This window comes from Periplaneta americana, chromosome 3 (assembly GCF_040183065.1).
Source record: "Periplaneta americana isolate PAMFEO1 chromosome 3, P.americana_PAMFEO1_priV1, whole genome shotgun sequence".
NCBI lineage: Eukaryota > Metazoa > Arthropoda > Insecta > Blattodea > Blattidae > Periplaneta > Periplaneta americana.
In genome coordinates this window covers 8,423,303-8,449,229 of record NC_091119.1, presented here as the reverse complement: position 1 = coordinate 8,449,229, position 25,927 = coordinate 8,423,303, and the positions used below count along the sequence as shown (strand labels likewise).

At 36.5% G+C, this 25,927-nt stretch overlaps 1 protein-coding gene across 3 annotated transcripts in view; it reads left to right on the top strand.

Annotated features, from left to right (window-relative positions):
- LOC138695781 (sodium- and chloride-dependent transporter XTRP3) overlaps positions 1-25,927 on the top strand; it is a 476,534-nt gene that overhangs the window by 28,620 nt on the left and 421,987 nt on the right. The gene's annotated exons all lie outside the window — the stretch shown is intronic.

Genomic DNA, 25,927 nt, shown 5'->3' with positions numbered 1-25,927 from the left:
ACCTGCTAGCATCAGGGACTGTCGAAATAAAATTGAATTCAAACGCAAACTTACTAGGCACTTGGTCAGTAATTGAGACTCGTTCAGACATGGTTTCTTGTAAGTAGGTCTCTTAATCTATCACAAAAGATTTCAATATCCGGTAATTTCATCACTATAGAATTTTGTTATTGTAGGTTTAATTTGTAATTCAGTAAATACAAAAATATTCTTTGTTCTTAACTTCTATGATAAAATGTCTAGCTTTCATTAATCAGGTAATCTTGTCATACTTTAATTTTTATTGTAATTGTAATTGTAAATTTAATATTAATTGTAATTTTATTGTTCATATTAGAGTTGTAATCCCCTGGTAGAGGGGCAGAGAAGGCCTGACGGTCTTATCTCTACCAGGTTAAATAAATAAATACTACTACTACATTGTTAAAAAATCGGAACAATGGAAACATACAAACCAGAAATTGCAGGTGCCTCAACTTCCACAACTACAGGTAAGGATTCAATCGCCCTTAAAAAATCCGTCGGTCCCATTTACTGGCAAGTGTGTAGCCGTGAGACAACATTGAACAACATTCATAAATCAGGATTTTCATTTCATTCATACAAAAACTATGTTTAACACCCACGTTGAGCTTGTCATTTTCCAAGAAGCTCTAGAAAAGGAACTGATTTATGTAACGCGTTTACGTCAAACAAATTTTATATAAAACAAGAAAATATCAACTCAGATTCTACAATAATAAGCAAATAGCTAACTATAAATATCCGCTGACAATCTTTGAATACGCGTGTTTCTTTTTATCTGGGCCTGCGACTTCTATGGGCCTATGGTAAGAAATTAACGTCTTGAAATGAAATAAAAGTCTTAGGGCCGATTGTATAAACCATTTAATCTTATATCAGAGGTTAAATTGATCCTCGTTCTAGCTGAACTTGGAATTTTGTGTTGTATAAAGTCTAATCTGAGATTAATTTGTCTCAAATTAAAGTCAACTTTGACTGAAGAAATTTCTCCGATTAAGTTAGATGATCCAAGTTCTGTTATTTCTTTTCTGTTTGAAGTATACGAGTGGCAGATTGTACAAAAAGAATAACCATTATTATTAATATATATATACATACATACTGTATATATATTTCAATTTCTTGCCTTATTATACAAACATTCTTATATTTTATAAGGCTTTATCGTGTTCAGCAGTATGAAATAACATAACCTATAATTATATTATGTTTATAACAACCATTAATTATTAATGGATATGATAGTTACATTCATAAATTTTCAATTGACTGTATTACTAAACGAAAATTGTCGTTTTATGAAGCTTTATTATGTTTAGCAGTATCAAACACCATAACATGATAACAACTTGGAGAACGGTCAACCTTCTTCTTATTGTCCGCCATTATTTACAACGCACAACACAAACCAGTGTCTCCAACAGAGTGTGCGGAAAGTCGCCAAAAACTAGTCGGAAAGTCGCTAGATTTCTTATTATCAACAAAGAAACATTAAATTTTGTCACTATGGGGTGCTAAAAAGGTCGCTAAATCCCTATTTAAGCCATATAACACTTAAAAGAAATTGTTGTTGAAAAAGAGTTAAAGTCGCTAAATTGGCAACACTGAACAAACCTGTACAGCATGGTCCGCGCATCACATAATTCACCTGTTTATGCGATGTTGCCAAGTCCTTTTCACGTGAACTTACGTTAGATTGCATTTGAACCAAGGTAATTTGATCGCAGAAAAGTTTTATACAATAGAAGAAGTGTCTGAACTTGGTTCACTTTCCGATCTTCGATCAAAATTGATCTTTAGTCAGGGAGTTTTATACAATTGGACCTCACAGTGCTAGATTTTGCGTTGAACTGGGACTTCCATTGTGATGTTATTCATATATTCCATTTTACGGATTAAGATTGACGTATTCTCAGCTGTAAAAAGATTTACATTTCTTAACGGTTTTGTGGCAGTATTTGACGGAAAGCACATAAAATCTTTGCCAACAAGATGTGGGAGTCCTACCGCAAATGGTTCATTCTTGGCACTGGGAGGCGAGGAAGTACCACTTGACGAAAATAATGGAGGCACGTGCGAAACAAAACAGCTCACAAGTCCGGAATTTCACGCGTTCCCAAGCTGTCAGCTGCTATGTGTATACAATGAATCAGTCGATATGAAGAATTTGTATTGTCTTTCTGAATTACGCAATATGCTTTCCTCCCTTGCTAATGTGTCATGCATGAAAGTATGTTACTTATCATTTGCTGTAGCCTATATATATAACAAACGTGTATTATGTTATGCAGTTATGCAATCCCATCACGTGATTTCGAGAGACCTTGCACAAAAATGCAACGTGGAACTTCTTGAATAGAAAGGAGTAGGAGGAGAAGGTATTCGGTTTAACTTTAAATAGAATAATCACTGGCATAAATATCTGAATTAAACCATAACACGCTGTAATGATACATTTCGGACGTTTACATGAATAATAATAAATAGGGACCGGATTTTTATGTAATATCAAAGTGTGAAATATGTACATATTTATGTAAGAAAAATAAGCTGAATATGTACCAAAATATGTAAAATCATTAAAATATTTCATATCAATATCTGCAGGTATAGGTCAGGTAAGACTCTCCAGTTGTGATTTCATAGAGCACCCGACTTTTTTACCTCACACTTGACGCATTACTATTTTTCCATCTGTAGTGAAATCTTCGTCCATTCCAATCCATGATTTTATTTTTGTCGTTAGGGTTGAAGATACAGGGGCCATTTTAGTTAGTGTTGTTTGAAAAGTGACATTCCTGTCTTATTCAGAAGGGTAGGATTATTCCAGCCGAGAACCATACTTTCTAATTGCTCGGAAAATCCCATTTTCGTATACTTACTTACTGGCTTTTAAGGAACCCGGAGGTTCATTGCCGCCCTCACATAAGCCCGCCATTGGTCCCTATCCTGAACAAGATTAATCCAGTCTCTACCATCATATCCTATCTCCCTCAAATCTATTTTAATATTATCTTCCCATTACGTCTCGGCCTCCCCAGGTATACTAAATTTAAAATAAAGAAGTCAAGCAATAAGCTGAAAGTCTCATGTCAGACTTGACACGGGTTTTCCTGGAAGAATTAGGAAGAGGGTGGGCAAGGTTGCAAACTGGATGGGAACGGCTTCTTAAGACGTGTGCAGAACAATTATAGTTCGAGACAAATCATGTCGTCCTCCACCGCATGAAGGCAACGCTACTTTCTGAGTGATTTTTACAATACAAGGTAGTTGTGTGAGAAAGACTGCCTTTTGTTCACTCATATTTACAGTGAGCGGTATGGGGTGAGTGCCTCTATTACTTCCTGGAACTAAGGACTTTATGTTTCGTCCCGAAATATATCCCTTCTTCGGTAGGTAAAAAGGCTTTTTAAATCTGTGTATTTCAAATTGTAAACTTCCCCAGCAGAAGTTTTCTTTTTCCTTTCAGAGAAGTAAAAATGAATAAAACTCCTAAATATGTAGGTTTATGTAATACCAAGCCATAATATGTAATGTGGGGTAAAATTTTAATACATTAATGGTAATTACAAGATTCACAAAGATTTTTTATTTAGTCCACACCTGTGGAGTAACGGTCAGCGCGTCTGGCCGCGAAAACAGGTGGCCCGGGTTCGAATCCCGGTCGGGGCAAGTTACCTGGTTGAGGTTTTTTCCGGGGTTTTCCCTCAACCCAATATGAGCAAATGCTAGGTAACTTTCGGTGCTGGACCCCGGACTCATTTCACCGGCATTATCATCTACATTTTACTCAGACGCTAAATAACCCAGATGTTGATAAAGCGTCGTAAAAATAACCTAATAAAAATTAAAAAAAATTGTTATTTATATACGGTTAGGTTGAAAGGGATATAATATGTACAGTAATTACATAAAAATCCGGTCCCTAATAATAAAACATTATCATTATCTTTAACCAGTTTAAAAACTGAGCAGTTTAACTGCTCCGCTCGCACTACTTTATGGTGAATTAATTAATTATTACTTACTTACTTACAAATGGCCTTTAAGGAACACGAAGGTTCATTGCCGCCCTCACATAAGCCCGCCAGCGGTCCCTCTCCTGTGCAAGATTAATCCAGTCTCTATCATCATACCCCACCTCCCTCAAATCCATTTTAATATTATCCTCCCATCTACGTCTCGGCCTCCCTAAAGGTCTTTTTCCCTCCGGTCTCCCAACTAACACCCTATATGCATTTCTGGATTCGCCCATACGTGCTACATGCCCTGCCCATCTCAAACGTCTGGATTTAATGTTCCTAATTATGTCAGGTGAAGAATACAATGCGTGCAGTTCTGTGTTGTGTAACTTTCTCCATTCTCCTGTAACTTCATCCCGCTTAGCCCCAAATATCTTCCTAAGCACCCTATTCTCAAACACCCTGAACCTATGTTCCTCTCTCAGAGTGAGAGTCCGAGTTTCACATCCATACAGAAGAACCGGTAATATAACTGTTTTATAAATTCTAACTTTCAGATTTTTGGACAGCAGACTGGATGATAAGAGCTTCTCAACCGAATAATAACACGCATTTCCCATATTTATTCTGCGTTTAATTTCCTCCCGAGTGTCATTTATATTTGTTATTGTTGCTCCAAGATATTTGAATTTTTCCACCTCTTCGAAGAATGAATCTCCAATTTTTATATTTCCATTTCGTACAATATTCTGGTCACGAGACATAATCATATACTTTGTCTTTTCGGGATTTACTTCCAAACCGATCGCTCTACTTGCTTCAAGTAAAATTTCCGTGTTTTCCCTAATCGTTTGTGTATTTTCTCCTAACATATTCACGTCATCAGCATAGACAAGAAGCTGATGTAACCCGTTCAATTCCAAACCCTGCCTGTTATCCTGAACTTTCCTAATGGCATATTCTAAAGCGAAGTTAAAAAGTAAAGGTGATAGTGCATCTCCCTGCTTTAGCCCGCAGTGAATTGGAAAAGCATCAGATAGAAACTGACCTATACGGACTCTGCTGTATGTTTCACTGAGACACATTTTAATTAATCGAACTAGTTTCTTGGGAATACCAAATTCAATAAGAATATCATATAATACTTCCCTCTTAACCGAGTCATAAGCCTTTTTGAAATCTATGAATAACTGATGTACTGTACCCTTATACTCCCATTTTTTCTCCATTATCTGTCGAATACAAAAAATCTGATCAATAGTCGATCTATTACGCCGATCCCCAATAATTTCATCTACGTACGGAGTTAATCTTCTCAAAAGAATATTGGACAAAATTTTGTACGACGTCAACAAAAGTGATATTCCTCGAAAGTTACCACAGTTGGTTTTGTCCCCCTTTTTAAAAATAGGTACAATTATGGACTCCTTCCATTGTTCTGGTACAATTTCCTTTTCCCAAATAGCAAGTACAAGTACAATTAATTAATTATTAATTCATTAATTTTCATTTGACTTTCACAAGTAAAAGTTTATAGACCGAGGACATTACAAAATATAATTTTTGATACCTAATGGCGGGCACTTGACTTGCGTCATGCAGCCAAGCGTCTCTATCTTGTAGGCGAAGCTTGTTCTTTCAGCCGCCATGAAGGCGTTGCTCTTGGTGTACTATACTATACATGACGAACTACGTATCACCGTATGATGATAAATGCAGCAATGGTGTACTGTCGGTAAGGGAAACGAGAGTATCCCTCGAAATCTTACCACCAAACACCATCTTTGTTAGCCACAAATTGTAGTGGGACTCACCGGGATTCAAACCCGAGTTACCAGCTTGGAAAGCTGACACTCTAGACGTTGGGCTAACGATGCACTCTAAATACATCTCATGAAAATAATGAGATGGAAACAAATTATCCGTTATTAACCATTTTGTTCTAAAAAGCGTTTTAAATAACTTCTTTATGTAAGCCTACTCTTTATCAAGTAAGAGTCCCTTCAGACGTGGTCACTTTAATGACATGTCAGTGGTCCTGCTTTATAAATCAAATTTTTTGTAGAGAATTTTTCAGTCTTCCACTGAATATGGACGTAGAAGGAGATATACTTTTGGAAATTTTCTCAGACGGAGAAAGAATAGACGTAAAAATAGAAGAAGAGTCTGGGTTCATCCATTAGTTTTGGAAAGACTGGATCGAGGACTATTCAATACCTTGTTTGATGATTTACATCGGGACGATAATAGTACATTATGCAACGAGCCTATAATGATAGTAATTGAGAAGCGAGTATGGATGTTTATGAAACGAGCGCAAGCGAGTTTCATAATTTTCATACGAGCTTCTTAATTACCATTATAGGCGAGTTTCATACGACTTTTTATGCTCGACCATATTTCTAACTTGAAATTATTCATTTTATTTGTATCTAACTGACCTTGAGCAATACCTCGTAAATTGTGAGATGTGCGCAGACGCGAAAGTATTGATGTTTTCCGAGGAACAGATGTCCACATTGACGTTGATAGCCTATAAGAACCTACAGAGTAAACTAAATATTAACTTTGATATAACATTGAAATTAAATTAGACATTGAAAAACGAGATGATAAATTGAATTTATTTGAATATTATTTACAATTAACGATAATTATTATAGTAACAGAACATAACCTTCTGCGACAGTATTGGATTTCCAGCCTCCGTGACTTTTCGCTAATTCTCTTTCGATTGCATATCCGAGAATAATCGATACTTGCGGTTTTATAACGGTACAAAGCTGACTTGTCATTGGCTGAACACCTTTAAGCTGACTTGTCATTGACTGAACACCTGTAAGCTGACTTGTCATTGGCTGAACACCTGTACTTTAATGAGTAGGTGTACTTTAATGACATGCATTAAAGGACTGCTACCAGGTGTATAATTACTACATTTCGGCATGGTCGAGCATAAAAAATATTAATTGAAATTTACGCAAATGAGGGACAATATGGCATAAAACATATTTTGTTTAATATTTAAGAATTCAAAATTAAATATAATGGGCAGCAAACATGAAAGCATTCATAGCACGTAATTCAACCGATAAGCAATACTACAATCGATACCCAGCAACGGAACATTTTTTTCCTTGAAATCATTCAAACTTTCGTTAAGCTCAATGTTACCGGAAAACTATCAGCACTCGTATTATAGAAAATAATTTTAGAGTCTATTTTAAGTGTCTAAAATCTGGTTTTTAAGGTCATAAAAATCCGAGATCTAATCATATTATAAAAGGTAAATTACATTTCGTGTATCTGTGAATTATTCGTAATATTAGAATGGCACATAAATGACGTTAGGTATCAGAGAAACATGTATTATATCAAAATTGTGACGTGATAGAAAATAAACGGCTAATTTGTTACATTTGATTTCCTCTGAGTAGCAAAATCATAAACTATTGACCAGTATTATTTAGAAGACCAAATTAAATACAAACGCAGGTATTTCTGACGTCGACTCATAGTGGATGAAAGGAAAACGTGGCACTAAACGAGGCGTGTAAGGTGAGGAACAATTTGAGAGACGAAGGCCGAACACTTGACCGGCTCGTCCTGGCAGCTCGCCACTCTCCCGCTCATTCAGAAATCAGTGTAGTATAAATTACAGACGCGCTCACGTCGCATTCCTGCGCATAACCGGTATTTATACACGCTGTATCTGTCTCATGGATGTCAACAGCGCCCACTCGGGGGTCCTATATCTGGAATATATCGCCCTGAGCACGCTCGGAATAGAAATATGCTATAATTAGAACTGTATTAATTTAGTTAGCATCTGGAATGTAGAGGATAATGACTATACAGGGTGTTTCATAAAATGACGGTAGAAAGCTTCAGTGGAGTAGGGTGAAGGTCATAACGAGAGCTGCCGGTTTCCGACCCTGAACCTAGAACCCTGACTTACATTCACTATTGATAACGAGAAGAAGGAAATATAAACAATACAGTTTAACAGTGCTGTGCTGAAATAGATCAATCGAGCATAGTGAATATATTATTATGATTAGCCAGTGGATGCGGGATGACTTATCGTTGAATGTAGGTGCACATTTACTATATGTTACAATTTTTTCATTCAGACCATTGGCTCAACAGGTTTTAAACGTAAACAGACGACGTCAACATGCTACTGTATCTCCGTACAGTCAGAAGGAAAAGAAAAATAACGTACTATAGTACATACCTTGCAAGTTCAGTCCTCGTCATCATTGATGCAATTACCAGCGTTGCAGTAAACGACGATATATTCTCGTAAGTTGTAGAAGCTGAATCGTCTTCGCCTATCGCTTAAACAGTTTTTGTATCGAGAGAATTTCTGAAAAAAAAAAAAAAACCCTCAATTTCTTTAGAGGAATATTTGTACTGAATATCATGTTGCACGTGTCGTTAGATCCGCACAACTAAATGATGATGATGATGATGATGATGATGATGATGATGATGATTCCTCAGATTTCATTTAAAGCATTTCCTTTGCGATGTACTGTTGCAATATTTCTGTATAGCCTGAGTTGTTCTGGTTTTTTAGTACAAAAATCTACAAGAATAAAAATATGTAATACACTAGCATTACCCTCCCTTTTATACGGAAGCGAGATTTGGACATTAAAGAAAAAAGACATGAACAGAATCAAAGCAACGGAAATGAAATTTTTCAGGAGGACAGCAGGATATACTCTTTTAGACCGAAAAAGGAATGGAGAAATTTTAGAACAATTAGAAGTAGAGTCAGTAGAAGAAAAAATCAGCAGATACAAATTAAATTGGCTAGATCATGTAAGAAGAATGGAAAAGTCAAGAATCCCAAAAATTATGATGCAGTATAAACCTAGAGGACATCGTCGACCAGGAAAACCTTTAAGAAGACTGCTAGATGGGGCCGAAACAGGTCTACAGAGGCCTAATTCGTGAAGGAGGATGATGATGATGATGATGATTTCAATTTTACATACATTACACACGATATTGTCTTCGTTAATACATAAAATGTCACTCTCATACTTCTTAATTGCATTTCGTATCTCTGAGCGGATTTAACGTTTTGACTTCGACATTATGAATGGATCAGCACTACACTATTCAACTCGTACTAAATACTTGAGCAGGGTAACACAACTGCACACACTGCGTTGCAATGTGGACCGGGGTTCCTTCGTTATGTACGCTGCTGTACTCGCCAGGTACACAAAAGACGGACGGCGCGGCACGTGCCATATACTCCGATACGAAACAACTTCACTTTTCCTTAAGTCATCCCGCATACACTGTCTAATTATGTACATATGAAATTTCCGTGCAGGAATTCTGCATTATCATATGGTGAAGGATGGATAGAACAGATAAATTCTCTCCAACACCAGGACTCGAACCCGGGTTTTCAACTCTACATGCTGACGCTTTATCTACTAATTCACACCGGATTCCAGTTCCGATACCGGATCGAATCCCCTCAGTTTTCTCTGTTCTATCCATCCTTTATCATACGATAACGCAGAAATCCTGCACGGAATTATATGCACTTCGGTACATCATAATAATATGATACGCATAAGTAATCACTTAGTGATTCAAGACGGCGCTCATCCCGTCGGATCCCGACCACTTAGTCACTCGTAATGAGTGCACTCTGTACATATACTGTTTTCGCTGTAAGAAAAATCCTAATGTAAACACAAGCACGTGGCTGTCATACCCGTGATTGGCTCACAGTCGAAACATTCACACTACGCAGGAAAATATAGTCCGTATTTGGAAACTATCTTCTATTATTTGAAAATAAAAAATTGAATTCTAGTTGTTAAATACAATGAAACATATAACTTCACTCATATGTAAAACGATATGTAAAAAAAAAAAAGCTACTTTTATATTTTGTTATGTTCTATGAACGCGGATGAATACAAACAGTAATAACGAGGTAGTCTGTTCTTGTAACAAGCTGGCGTCCCTTGAGCTTGTCGTTCACGTTAGCACGTGGTACTGAAGTATGGCTTCTGCATCCTCGGTGTGTGTGGTTATTAATCGTAAGAGTGGAAACCCTCTCAAAAGCGGAGGAAAACAGTCTTAAATGTATATAATAAGTTATGTGAGTTTTAATTAGAGTAATTGTAAAGTAAATATTTCCTAAACAAATGAATGCATAGTAGTGAGGTTAGGTCTACTTGACGAGTAACGGGAAATGTTTAACATGAAACAGGATGTACAACAGTAGACGGGAACACGTACTGAGAATCTATGGCGCCAAACAGCGGCCAATGAAGCCTCACTTCAGTCACGCGCTATTGTTTGTATTAGGATTTTTCTTACAGCGAAAAGATTATAGTGCGTTGGACATTGTGTCATTGTCACATATTGTGACACAGTACATGAGGGTAGGCCACCAAAGGCAAAACCGACACATACAGTGGCTAATCAGTAGCAAGGGGGCTTAGGACATACATATAATTCCATTCCGAGTACAATAGTACAGTGTGTCCATACAAACAGCCTACATGCAAGGGCAGTCCTCAGTCCGTGCCCTTCCCCTCAAGGGGGACTGGCACATTGCAAAGTAGCTTCATTCATGTACTTCTTCATCCCCTGCAATTACAAACCATTTACGTTCCTTACTGCCTCATCACCGATCATCGTTCTCCAAATAATCTGCATAGTGAAAGAGGGATGTCAAATAGTACTGAATAACTACTCTTTCCTCAATTCTTCTCCTCAAATAGTCGTATGATATATTTAGAATCTTATACAGGGACATCATTTTATTTTTACTTCAATTTTTATTGTATCTGAGTTTTTGAATGTACTTCACTCCCACCCCTTCTACTAATGAAGTTCAACCGTTCTCCACACAGAACCAAGGGCGCATATACAGTCATAGTAGCCTTACGGTCATAGTAAACAGTACGTTCCAAAAATATGTGACGAAAGAGCTTTCAACATTGAATCACTTTCGCACAGGTACTGTCGTCCATTTGCCTACGTCGTATCCCGGTTTCCCCCACCAGCTTTTATTCGCCAGCTAGTGGCTGGGCTGTCTTAGTTCTTTTCTGAGAACATTAATTTCTGTTAGGAATTGGACGTGTACGTAATATTATACAACTGTTTAAAATAACTTAAATAAAAGGGCCTCGTTAAGTAATTAACTTGGACGGAAAGTAGAGCATGTCTGAGTCATTTTATCTTTTCGGATCGGGCAGAAGTGAAGATTGAATTTACAGTGCGTAAGGTACTCTTTTATAGAGTAGGTACAGAATTATTTCAACATGAGTTACTAGTACGAAGGACGAAACTGGTAATTGGAATTAGGTACAATAGTCTACAGTGCGATAATATGCACATTAGAACTGACGCCTGTATCGAAATTAACGGCCACCATTTTCAAAAATGTGTTTAAATATCCATATTATGTTTATTTTTCAATTTAACTTCATTCTCCATATTGTACGCTAATGTGCTGTATACAGTATAATCTACACTGCATAATGAATACGTCCCCATGGATAGCTCAGTTCGTGAGTAAAAACACTCATTGTTAATACAGTACTCTATTTTGATTAAACAAAAACCTAATGAAAATGATCAAACTCAAAAATCGCAATATTTCCTAGTTTACGTAAATGGATGAACTACTTTTCTTCCCTCCTATACCTAGTAAAGTGATTTGTTTGTAAATTACCCCAGTATCATCGAACTCCAGTCGTGTGTTTCCGGTTCTTAATCGTTGATCCAAAGGTATAGCCAGGTTAATATTAGAAATGTTAGTAAAAATAAAATGATGTCCCTGTATTATTAACCTGTCTATACCTTTGGATTAACGGTTGAGAACCGGAAACACCCCTTCCACGACTGGAGTACGATGATACTGGCGTAAAATACAAACAAATCACTCTATTAGGTGTAGGAGGGAAGAAAAGTAGTTCATCCATTTACGTAAACTAGGAAATATGGCGATTTTGAGTTTGATAATTTTCATTATGTTTTGGTTTAATCAAAATACACTATTGCATTAACAATAAGTGTTTTTACTACTCACTAACTGAGCTATACATGCGGACGTATTTATTACGCAGTGTATATTATACTGTCTACAGCACATTAGCGTACAATATAGATATTGAGGTTAAATTGAAAAATAATCATAATATGGATATTTAAACACATTTTTGAAAATAATGGCCGTTCATTTCGATACAGGCTTCAATTCTTTTGTGCATATTATCGCACTGTAGACTATTGTATCTAATTCCAATTACCAGTTTCGTCCTTCATACCAGTAACTCATGTTGAAATAATTCTGTACCTACTCTATAAAAGAGTACTTTACGTATTGTAAATTCAATATTCATTTCTGCCCGATTCCAAAAGATAAAATTACTCAGACATGCTATCTACTGTCCGTCCAAGTAGTTTTGTCGCAGAGTCATAGAAAGGGGGGAAATCACGTGACAGTTAATTACTTAGCGAGGCCCTTTTATTTAAGTTATTTTAAACAGTTGCATAATATTACGTAGACGTCCAATTCCTAGCAGAAATTAATGTTTTAAGAAAAGAGCTAAGACAGCCCAGCCACTAGCCTTTACAGAGGGGCGAGCAGCAGCGGGTGGAGGAAACTGGGATGCGACGTAGGCAAACGGACAGTACCTGTGCGAAAATATGATTCAATATTGAAAGCTCTTTCGTCACTGGAAAACGCGAACATATTTCTGGAACGTATTATACTCATTACCTCACTAGTGTTTACTATGAACGTAAGGCAACTTTGCATACGCGGCCTTGGTTCTGTGTGGAGGACGATTGGAAGTTTACTAGTAGAGAGGGTGGGAGTGAAGTACATTCAAAAACTCAGGTACAATAAAAACTGAAGTAAAAATAAAATGATGTCCCTGTATAAATGGTACCGGATATCTACCCGTAGTAAGATAGACCTATTTCTCCATATGCATACGTTGCACTAAGACATCATGAAATGAACTAAATCACGGTGCAGGCAAATTCATGCTGGCTGCAATGTGAAGCACGAAGGCTTCTGGAATGGAATGCGAGGAATTTGGCAAGTGATACGGAGAGTGTACACAGCACAGCTCAACGGCAAACGGCGTTATCCTGACTGCAGGCATGTATTGCATATGGGCATACGTAGCTTATTTTATGAAAGTGAATTACATGTTGTACATATGCTAAGAGCAACGTAACATATGATGATGATGAAAATAATACGTTTAAAGCTAACACGTATGGTTCAATAAAAAACTGTCCAACCTAATGAGGTGTCTAAGATAGAGGGAAGCAGAAATTTCTTAGAAAGGAAATTACTGCACATAATGTTCGGGAACCACAGTATTCAAACACTTTGTCATTTAGTTCGTCATTAACAGTTTTGCGAATTCTTTTTCTTTCCCCACTGCAATTTTGTTCCATGCATTTAATATTGACGTCCTATTACACTGAACAACAAGAATTTTGCTCCGACTTAAAACAATGTGTCCCTTGTGGTTTGATGTGCACTGAATCCGAAAATGCATCTCCTTCCTTCGTATCACGTAAGATTTTTAAGATATACTATGATTTCACTTTTCGATAAGCGCTCCCCCAGGAAACATCTGGCGCGGGTTGATGGTTGTAAACCAAAATAAAAGCTAATGCATTTTATTAGTTTATGACTTATTTCCGATTTCTTATGGTTGTTGGCATGTTCTTTTGTACTTCTAATAAATAAACAGATATTGGTCCTTTCTATTCAGTAAATTTCATAACAGTTCAAAGTGAGGTCTACGCAATGAACAAACAAGGGTGTGGTTTTCAGTATTTAAAAGAAACGTTTACCAGTTTGAATGAAGGCAATTGAAGGAGGGAATTTTCATCGGTCCACAAATTCACAAAGTTATGGCTGACCCTTTGTTTGAGGAGAAACTTTGCATTACCAGAAAAAGTGACATGGCGAGCTTTCCAAGATATTTGCTCAAATTTCGTTGGAAATTCTAAGGCATATAACTACCTCGAACTTGTGGAAACCATGTTAAGTGCATATGAGAAAATGGGGCGTAAGATGTTTCTCAAAATACACTTTTTAGATTCTCATTTGGATTTCTTTTCTCCTAAACTTGGAGCGGTAAGCGACGAGCATAGGGAAAGATTTCATGAAGAAAGATCTGAAATGGAAAGGCGATATAAAGGAAGATCATCATCCAGCATGCTTGCAGACTATTGTTGGTTCCTTGTAAAAGACAGTTCCGGGTCCAGTTATAAACGGAAGTTATCCAAAAACCCTTTTAAATGGTAAATTCAAATTCTGCGATTTTTCTCATTATATGCATGAAATATTTTTATTATTTTTGTGTTTTAAACTATGTAACTTCAGTTTCGTATGCAGTACACATTTTTCAAGCTTTACGAGGCATTTTGAATCCCTAGTGTGTTCTAGTTTTATCAGTAGCAGTGAAAAATTAAAGAAAAATAAGGTTTTTCATAAACAATTCAATTCACTTTCTCCGGAAAATGGTACGTGATGGGCAATTTGGATTTTAAATTCAGATTTAGAGCACGCTGTTGATTTAAATTCCAAACACTTCTGCAATTTTCCTCGTAAACAATCGATAACTTTTTTTTTCTTTCAATTGTTAATTCCACCAACTTACGCTTACTCATATTCAGGCACTACAAAAACTGCACACAATGACTCTCACAGGTAAACAGCTCAACAGACACTGATTTCTACACTGCAGGCCTGTTGAAATAATTTCACATCATAAAGTTTACTGTTATGAAAAATAATGCCTCTTCACTCCATACTCAAATTTAGCCACAGTACAGCTACAAAAAGGACAAAGTGGGTAATTCCAGGAAAGTAGAAAGAGATTCACAGTTGCTATAGTGTACAAGGAAAACCTCCTCTCATTCCACTGTGGTAATTGTAAAACACAAGAATTCAATGACACTCAACTCTAAACAAGTAGCAGAAGTACACAACAGAACAAAATAATCGTCCAACATACTGTAGAACTATAAAGGGATGTCCAGCTTCCAGGATTGAGGGGTGTCCAACGGAGAGAAATTAGAGGACATGTAAAAGCATAGGAATTTGTCCTGTTTCAAAAATAATACGTCCAATATAATGAGGTGTCTAACATACAGAGGTTTTACTGTAATAATAATAATAATAATAATAATAATAATAATAATAATAATAATAATAATAATAATAATCATCATCATCATCATCATCAAGTTTTTCCATTCCAAATAGAGAGGTTTGTACCTATGAATGTGAGTGTGATTGTGAGTGTACCGGGTTAATATTAATTAACCAATCATCACAAATATAAAAATACATCAGGACTGTCGCTGGGCAGTAACCCGAACACACGTTTCAGCGTCACATTGTTGACAAGTAACTCCATCTGTTAGCACAACCACAAAGCATCTAATAGATGCTGTAGAGTTACCAACAACGAAAAAAAAATAGAGAGGTTTCGCTGTAATAATAATAATAATAATAATAATAATAATAATAATAATAATATTTATTTACTTAAATCCACCACCAACAGAAGCAGGCTTCCAATTACAGGTGGCTTACACAGATACATACACAAAATACATAATCAGAGAAAAAAACAGCAAAACAAACAACACAAACGAAAGAAAGAAAATACATAGCGGTAATAGATGCTAGAATACAGTATTGCAGTTAATATAGTGCCAAATGTCAATATTATGATGCAAAATTATTTAAAAACTAGAGTAAAAACATTATAATACACTTCTTCATAATTTAAATATCTAAGGAAATACAATTCTTTTTAATATTGTATGAAATTTTTCAACTGTTAAACTGAAATCTAATTTGTGTGTAAAATAAATACCCAAATCCTTAAATGATTCTACTGTAAGTAACTTCACACCATTAATTTCATACGAATTTTGAGCAACTGTCTTACTTTTAGAATACGTCATAAAGCAACACTTACTAAGATTTAACATAAGAAAATTATCGCTACTCCATCTATATAGTCTGTCCACATCATGCTGTAGATCAAAGTTTTGAAGAAAATATCTTAATGTTACGTTGGTCAAGAGCTTATCAACGTTTATCTGACAATTCCAACCATAAATTAGAGGAAAAAGGTCTGGAATGCTGTCGAATTCAATTAAACGCTTAAAGGAAGCTTAACTGTTACACAAAACACCAAGTGAAGAACGCAACATTGTTGTAACTTTATTACGGCAGAGAAATGTGGTTTTAAAAGTTAACTTACGGAAAAGTACCTGCAAACATACATTAACAACATTCTATTGCAGTTGTAAAAATACCATTTCCACCCACTTCTTACACAATATGCGGTGACATTAAGGAAGATGAACTACTAACCGCACGCATTAACATATTTTAAAAAGACACTGCTGTGCGTCACTGGATATTGCCGGATAAGACCGCCGGCAAGGTGCAACGAAAGCACTAATCTTATCATAGTTATTGTCTTTAACTAAAGGTTAAAGTCGTGGAGTGTGTGTTTCCATGACGCAGTTTAGGTTGCTGAAATATCTCCAGGAGACATAACGATACCTCTTCTATAATATTTTACTTGGCTTGCTAACTATAAAAAAGGAAGACGATGATGATACATATATAAATCATTCTATTAGTCCCCCTTGAGGAGAGAGGCACGAGCTGTGGACTGCCCTCGCACGTAGACCGCCTGGGTGGACCCATTGAACTACCCGGGATGGTATTATGTTTATGCTCTAAGGCAGAGATGGGCATCGTGCCTCACTTGAGAATTTGTGCCTCACTGACCTTCACAGAGCTTATCGCTCTGAGTGACATCATCTTCACAGTCTCCGTTCCTCCCTCACGTAGCTCCTAGGCTTGGGCAGGTTCTATATCAGTTTCATAAGCAATATCAGTGGTGGCATAATGGCATTAACAAAGCAGTGTGTACGCGTTAGAAAACGATTATTTCATGAGAATTAATGGGAGGAAGAGTTATTTATTTATTTATTTATTTATTTATTTATTTTTTTTGCTGTTTAGAAGGGGAGAACATGCCATGTATGTTATGCTCGAAAATCCTATTAGGCATTAATAAATTTAATATACAACGACATTACTCCTTATGTCATAAAGAACATGCTGAATTAGAAGGTAAGACATATTAAATGTTATTTTTCGTACTATTCCGAAGAAAATTTATGATATTAACATTTGCACAGTATACTAAATACGACATTATACCTTAAACACGCTGCATTAAAAGGTACGAAGAATTAAATGTTGTTTGTACGTATTATTTCCAAAAGAAATTTATAAAAAAAAAATATCAAATGTGCGTAGAAAACGAAATATGATTTTCTGAAATTATTTTAGGTCGAGAACGTGCAAATCTATTAAGTAATCTTGATAAACGCCAAAAAATTCAAGAAAATAAACGTAGACAACGTGGTGGAATATTATTGGCTAGTTACGCCATTTCTCGCCTGTGATTTAAATCAATTCAGCGACGGAGAAACAGTAAAGAGGTTTATGATTGAAGCTGCCGAATTAATTTGCCAAATTGAATAAAAGTTTTCGAGTCGCTCACGTTAACCAAGCGCTTTCCTAATAATTCGCCACTGACCGCCCTAGCGATTACGATAAGGTGACGCAGGTCACAGCAGTTTATATTTCCCATCCTACTCTGCAGTCTCCTCTCCTAGTAAACAAACTATTTCAAATCGAGTGCCTCACGTAACCGAAAATTGTGCCCATGTATGCTCTAAGGCCTCCAGCGCTACAGGTTTCCCTGCGGTCCGCCTCCGAACTCCCCGTACAGCCTGCAGAATTCCTTTACCTTTCCGCGTAGATCTCACCGCGACCCCTCAAACCCGGTCTCACAAGCTACCAAGAGCCTAGGGGAGAGTTCATGTTACATATCGATTTACTGATAAAACAGTCGTGGTGTCGTAAATATATAGACAAATTCAAAAAGAAAAAAAAACTAGAATACTATATCAACACTAGGCTTCCAAGTTAAAACATCCAAAGCACAGTGTCCAATTTTGTAATTATCCACTTGCAAAAGTGTCCACAAAGGAATGTCCAGAAGGAAAATGTCCATGCACTACAAAGTCCACAGTACAAAATGCTCAGAGTAAAATGTCCAATGTGTATTCCCGGTGTTGTGGAAGAGAAGGCCTGATGAATGAATGAATGAATGAATGAATGAAGGAATGAATGAATGAAAATGTCCAAAGTAAAAAGTTCAATGAGAGAAAATGTTCACATAACAAAAAAAAGTCCACTTTCAATTATGTATTATAGAAGGGAGAGCTACTGCGTAACAACAAACACTATCGTGCCTGTACAGCAATTGCCAACCTGCTAAGAAACAGAGGATGGGAAGTACATGAGGAGATTCATTGTGTGTCTGAAGATGATTCTCATAGAAGAGTCGATATAATTGCCATCAATAGAAGAACCCAGAAAGCGATGGTCTTAGACCCTACGATTTGCTTTGAACGAGACACAAATCAAGCACTGCAGATAAATGATGACAAGCGAGCTAAATATGTACCTTGTCTTCCACACCTCAGTGAAAAATATGGCATTTCGCTTTACAACTGGGATGTTGCAGGCTTACTATTTGGAGCGAGGGGTTGTTTACCAAAATTTACATCTAATATCCTTAAATCCTTTAAAATTCCCTTTTATGAGGTTCAGAAGATTGTCATGGAAATTCTGAAGGCCTCTCTTCAAATTCTACACTATCATCTATATGTTAACACGTAAATGTCTGTTTTAATGTACAAATCGAATCATTATTTTGCTCATTTCATTTCCCTTTATCTTTTATGTTTGTTAATTCCGGATCCCAGTGGTCAACCTCACTTGAGAACGGATGATTTGAAATAAATCTTAGTAGTGCTGCGTTGGTTACTAAGCAAGAAAATATCCACATAACAAAAAAAGTACACTTTCAATTATATATTATAGAAGTAATAATTCTGCGTTGGTTACTAAGCAGTAGAAAAATTCCAGTAAACTTTAAACAAAATCGCAGTAAATATGTCCCAGCTCATTTATTCTCATAAAGGGAAACAGTTATTAATCAACGATGGATTTATTTATCAATTTCATTCTAGAATTAGGGATGGTAGGAAAATCTACTGGAGGTGTTCAGAAAGAAACAGGTGCAGGGCACGTTGCCAAACCAATGCAGATCTGGATAACATTCAATTTATTGTGCAGAATGAAGAACCCATGAAGAAGAAGAAGAAAATGAGTGACTTCGGACATTTTTCAATACAATTTGTGTACATTAAATGTAAAAGAAAATTAATAACTTTGAACATTTTTAAATAAAATTTGTGGACATATAATGCAGTGGTCGTTTTATTGTAGTGGACGGTTTAGCACATCGGACATTATTGCAGGAGGACATTAAACTCTGGACATTTCAACTCTGAATCAACACTAGTTTCCATAAATTCATTTATATCATAAAAATGGTTTTTGATTGGCCAGTCTATTGAAATTAACAATATGTGCACTGTAAGTAAGTTTATTAAACATAGACAATGCAATTGATGTAAACCATTGTTTAAACTTGACTTATCTAACCCTAGGGATCACAAGGTGGTAATTATGTCTTGTACCATAATGATGAATCTCAAGATGTGGATAATAACTGTTTAAATTTGATTCAATTTTAATCAAACAATGGAAATATCAAAGTAACAACAGTTAATTTTTTTTTCAGAAAGGTCTTCAGTGGGGATCTAAATCAGAATCAGTCAAAATTCGTATTTTTTTTTTTCAAGAGAAGAACTTGATCAATTTTATGACAATTTTTCCACATATGAATACCATAAGTAATTATACTATTCAAAAAAGCAAAATACGAGATTTTAAGAAATTCCTTAGGTGCAAGGTATCTAAGTCTCCTTATTAAATAAATTACTCTTGACAATCTGATACGCAGGTCGTTAATATGGCCTTCCCAAGTTAACCTGGAATCAAGAACAACACCTAAGAGTTTAACCAGTTGAAGGGCATTATCACATACCTCTCTTCGCAGCGAAAACAAAATACTCTGAGTCTTGTTGTCATTAAGGCAAAGACCATTAGCCTAAAAACCTAGAAGCAGTTTTATCAAAAGATTGAATGACTGTTACTTTCACCACTACCACCAGCAACTAATGACCACATACCACGGGTTCCAAATTTGGTGGCGTCCTGCAGCCGACTCTACATCAGAGTCAAGCCCGAAGTATGGGAAAGAAACGGAAATAATTGTGAAAAAATTATGATGGTGAAATAAGTCCGAGATCCAACGCCAAAAATTACCTAGGAATTCTGATTCTATTGCTTGATGGAAAACCTCGGAAAAAACTTCAGCCAGGTGACTTGTCCCAATAGGATTTGAAACGCCAGCCACATCTACAGCAACATAGACACAAACATGGAAATTCTACGTATCCAACCAAAAACCAGTAACTAAACGCACTAGAGCAATACGAAATATACAAACACACAAAAACACAACCACAACAAATCCTTAACACACAACTGAATTTCAGAACACACACACTATTTGACTCCACATTACACAACATAAACGCACCCCTACCGGAAATGAAGACACCGGAATATTCAAGGAACAAGACCACAACAGTTCTGAAGGTAACTCCCAAGCCGAAACTAGTCAACTAGGTATCTACGAGTGTAAGTTAGTTCTAATTAATACGTGAAAGTTATATATTGTATTCAAGTGTTAAAAAATGAGTATCATGAAGATGGCACATGCTTTACGATTATATATGTTAAGCGTTTTTCAACAATTCATTTATTATAGTGAGAAAAACATGGCATTTTTAGTTTATTTTCATGAACTGTTATTCAATATTGGTATGTACAGCAGTGGCAAAAAAAAAAAAAAAAAACCAGACCGACCCTTGTAGCTGATTTCAGAGCCTTGTTCACTCCAGAGCAGGATAGACTGGTATCTAAGAGTTTCGTGGTTCGAATCCTGCCTAGGAAGGAATTTTTTTTTGTTCCTTATTCAAATTTATTCCCAATACTTTTCGATTGCAGCGATATTTTACTACTTAACTTATTATTCCCAGAAGATGAATTTTACCAGCAATAGAAAGTATTGGGAATAAATTTGAATAAGGAACAAAAAAAGATTCCTTCCCAGACAGGATTCGAACCACGAAAGTCTTAATTACCAGTCTATCGTGCTCTGGAGTGAACAAGGCTCTGAAATCAGCTACAAGGGTCGGACCGGTTTTTTTTGCCACTACTGTACATAATGTATTGTGCAACCACATAGAGGACAAGATTTCGTTTTCTCGAGTGCAGAGAAATGGAAGAATATGAGAACGAGTGTGTGTGTGTGTGTGTGTGTGTGTCAGGAAGATCGATCTAATACGAATATCTAAATAGCGGGGGACTGGTAACTAAGACTTTCGTGGCTCGAATCCTGCCTAGGAAGAAAACTTTTTTTTGTTCCTTATTCAAATTTATTCCCAATACTTTTCGATTGCAGTGATATTTTACTACTTAATTAACTTATTGTTCCCAGAACATGAATTTTACCAGCAATCGAAAAGTATTCGGAATAAATCTGAATAAGGAACAAAAAAAGATTCCTTCCCAGACAGGATTCGAACCACGAAAGTCTTAGTTACCACTCTATCGTGCTCTGGAGTGAACAAGGCTTTGAAATCAGCTACGAGGGTCGGTCCGGTTTTTTTGCCACTGCTGTAAGTTATATAATTTATTGTGCAACCACATAAAGGAAAAGATTTCGTTTTCTCGAGTGCAGAGAAATGAAAGAATACGAGAACGAGTGTGTGTGTGTGTGTGTGTTTGTCTGTGAGGAAGATCGATCTAATACGAATATCTAAATAGCGGGGGACGGGGGACTAGTAACTAAGACTTTCTTGGTTCGAATCCTGCCTAGGAAGAAAACTTTTTTTTGTTCCTTATTCAAATTTATTCCCAATACTTTTCGATTGCAGTGATATTTTACTACTTAATTAACTTATTATTCCCAGAACATGAATTTTACCAGCAATTGAAAAGTATTGGGAATAAATTTGAATAAAGAACAAAAAAAGTTTCCTTCCCAGGCAGGATTCGAACCACGAAAGTCTTAGTTACCAGTCTATCGTGCTCTGGAGTGAACAAGGCTCTGAAATCAGCTTCAAGGGTCGGTCCGGTTTTTTTGCCACTACTGTACATAATTTATTGAGGAGCCAAATAGAGGACAAGATTTCGTTTTCTCGAGTGCAGAGAAATGGAAGAATATGAGAGCGAGTGAGTGTGTTTGTGTGTGAGGAAGAGCGATCTAATACGAATATCTAAATAACGGGGGTTGTAACGTTAACCCGTTTGATACAACCTTACCCAGTGACTTGAATATGTTCCCCTAATGCTCGTATCGATCTATGAGAATCCTTAAGCAAGAACTTGGACATCAATCCCTTCTTCCCACACCCACATGTTCTCCTTCCCACTCGAAAGTATTGGTTAGACTCGTTTCTTATTCGAGATGGTACTGAAGGACACATACATTAATCAAGGAATCCTGGGGCAGATTCTGGGCACTTTCTATTTGTACTTGTCTAAGCGATGCCCCAGTCCTCTAGCATTAGAAACTATTACGTTTGCCACAGAAAGTGATTGATATTTCTTTTGACATTATCTGAAAAATGGAACTTCAGATGATGTATCTCGCAGAATTTTACTTTGGTTCAGAATCGTATGAAAGTCACAAGATGCTTCCGATGCTAGCTGAATGAATGGCCGGCAGTAACTTAAAGTATAAAGTTTAGTTATCTTTTATTCTTCTTATTCTCCTCTTTCGGCGGACTTTTATGTCTCGGCAAAATATTTCTTAATCTCAAATTTGGGATTCTTTAATCGGACACTAGGGAGACATACGAGGGACTTTCGTAACTTGGGGTCAGCACGACGCCGGATATCAGCCCACGATTTCGAAATCTTTTTCAGTCATAAACAAGTTTTATTCTTCAGTTGAACTGTACCTAGAATATTAATAAAAATGATTTTATTCTCATTTCCATTAAAAATTTAAATTGTTAACTGCCTCCCATTGGAGGTAGCCCAGAAGGACTCAGTATACTCTCCTACATGAATTTTACAATATTAAATGTTTACATACATTTGTTGACAGAAAATTAAAATAAACATATATGAATTATAAAGTGAAGAAAAAGAAATTAAACAGAGTGAATATGACTCAGAATTTGGCAAGAGCGTTTCAAAACTGAAGTTATGATGTCAGCAGTAAGTGTCTGTGGTAGTTCAAAAGTCTTTCAAAGACCTTGGGAATCACACCACGAGCTCCAATAAGAAGACCAATCACCTCAATGTTTTCAAGCTGGTATTTTGCTTTGAAATAATCAACTGTTGGCAGATAAATGTTGATCTTTTCTTGATTGACATCCTCCGGCTGGCTACTCCCCGTTTCAATCCTTATGGTAGGATCAATTATATATCCTTTCTTGGTAGTCTGGGAATACGCTATGATGTCAATACGTCTAGAGGAGCCATTAGTAGCAAGGCAAAAAACTTCCTCTTCTACTATCCAAGACTTTTTTCTTAAAGCAGTTGCAATTAAGGATCGAACACGATGGTGTCTGACATCTCGGAGGAGTAAACCTCTGTTACACTGACCTTGGACGTGGGCAAGGGTTTCAGTCTCCGGGCAGCCATGTCTGCACCGGGATCCGTCCAAAGAGCGACCAGGTACTCCTCTAACTGCTGCTAAATTGGCATTCATTTTGAGGCAGGTTACCCATTCAGATGTATATAGTCCAGACTTATTAAAAATCCAGGCGTTGGCTTTAGGTACTTGGCTGTACAATTCTACACCTCTGCCTCTTCCAGGCATTACTTTCCAAGATTCGAATTCTGCATTTCTTAATTCCTCTCTTAATTTCCTAGTCACAGATTTACGAAGTTCAACTGGACAAGGGAGACTTAGATGTTGACAGGAAGAATTAAGTTCAGACATCAAAGGTCGCATACTACAGGGACATCATTTTATTTTTACTTGCATTTTTATTGTACCTGCATTTCTGAATGTACTTCACTCTCACCCCTTCACTAATGTCCTTGCTCCTGTCAGACACACAAACTTACGGCCGCTGTTGCATTCGAAGTCTTCAAGCAGTGAAGTAAACACTGCAGTGTATAGTGTGTTTCATAAATATGATTGCGTTTTCTATAGTAATAGATATAATAATAATAGCAGTAGTAATATTTATTATTATTATTATTATTATTATTATTATTATTATTATTATTGGGTAGCTCAGTTGGTAGAGCAGCTGGCTACAGACTGGAAGGTCCGGGGTTCGTTCCCAGGTGGTGACAGGATTTTTTCTCGTTGCCAAACTTTCAGAACGGCCCCGAGGTTCACTCAGCCTCCTATAAAATTGAGAACCGGGTCTTTCCCGGGGGTAAAAGGCGGTCAGAGCGTGGTGCCGACCACACCACCTCATTCTAGTGCCGAGCTCATGGAAAGCATGGGGCTCTACCTCCATGCCCCCCAAGTGCCTTCATGGCATGTTACGGGGATACCTTTACCTTTTTATTATTATTATTATTATTATTATTATTATTATTATTATTATTATTATTAATAGTAGTAGTAGTAGTAGTAGTAGCAGTACGACCAATATCATTATAATTATTACCAGCCTATATTTGGTCTCCTCAGGTAATGATCTATTTACGTCTTTCTTTCCTTCTCTCTCTCTCTCTCTCTCTCTCTCAACCACAATCTACAGTCGATGAGGCGCGAAGAAAATGTGACTCGAATCACAATTCATCACTAATGTCCAAGCCTCTCATGCAATTCATAGTATCAGATCATTTGCAAAGCACATCTCATTTCTGTTGCAATGGTTGTAAGCAATAATAATAAAGCAGTTAATTCAACTGGTTTAACATGACACGTAAGCATATAAATGGAATCAGCATGCTTGACACATGTGAAGACAGAAAGCGAAAGGTTTAATGTCAACCTTCATATCAATTAGCATTTAACGGAATAAATTCTCTCTTTCAAAAGATACCTTTTGCCTCATTACAGAACAAGTTTTCATCTTGAAAATAGGTTTATAAACGTGTCTCTCTCTGGCATGATGAATTGAATGATAGCAATTACTGCTTTGTGTTCGAAATTTGAATGCCGGCGTGTCATGCGCACGCACCTCAAATGCCACCCGGTGGGTGATTTATGAGTCCGGGTACGGAGTTCATTCCTGGGAAAAACAAGGGGTCTTTCACGTAGCAGGAGTAGTCGGAAAGTGTCGCCCACCCAGAGAGTTGATTTATAAGCATTCAATTCACAAAGGGAATCCGGTATGAGGTGAACTATCAGTACTAAGAATTGAGCTTTATTTCATATGCTTATCATTACAAGAGAACCAACACTTCTTTTACAACAACAATTTCTTTCACTTATTCAGGTCTTAATTAATGGCATTAATAATAATAATAATAATAATAATAATAATAATAATAATAATAATAATAATATGTCTATTATCATCTTTACTTTTTAACTTCAGTCTAGAATATGCCATTAGGAAAGTGCAGGAAACAAAGAGGGTTTGGAATTGAACGGGTTACATCAGCTGCTTGTCTATGCAGATGACGTGAATATGTTAGGAGAAAACCCACAAACGATTAGGAAAAACACGGAAATTTTACTTGAAGCAAGTAAAGAGATAGGTTTGGAAGTAAGTCCCGAAAAGACAAAGTATATGATTATGTCTCGTGACCAACATTGTACGAAATAGAAATAAAAAAATTGGAAATTTATCCTTTTAAGAGGTGGAAAAATTCAAATATAATGGAGCAACAGTAACAAATATAA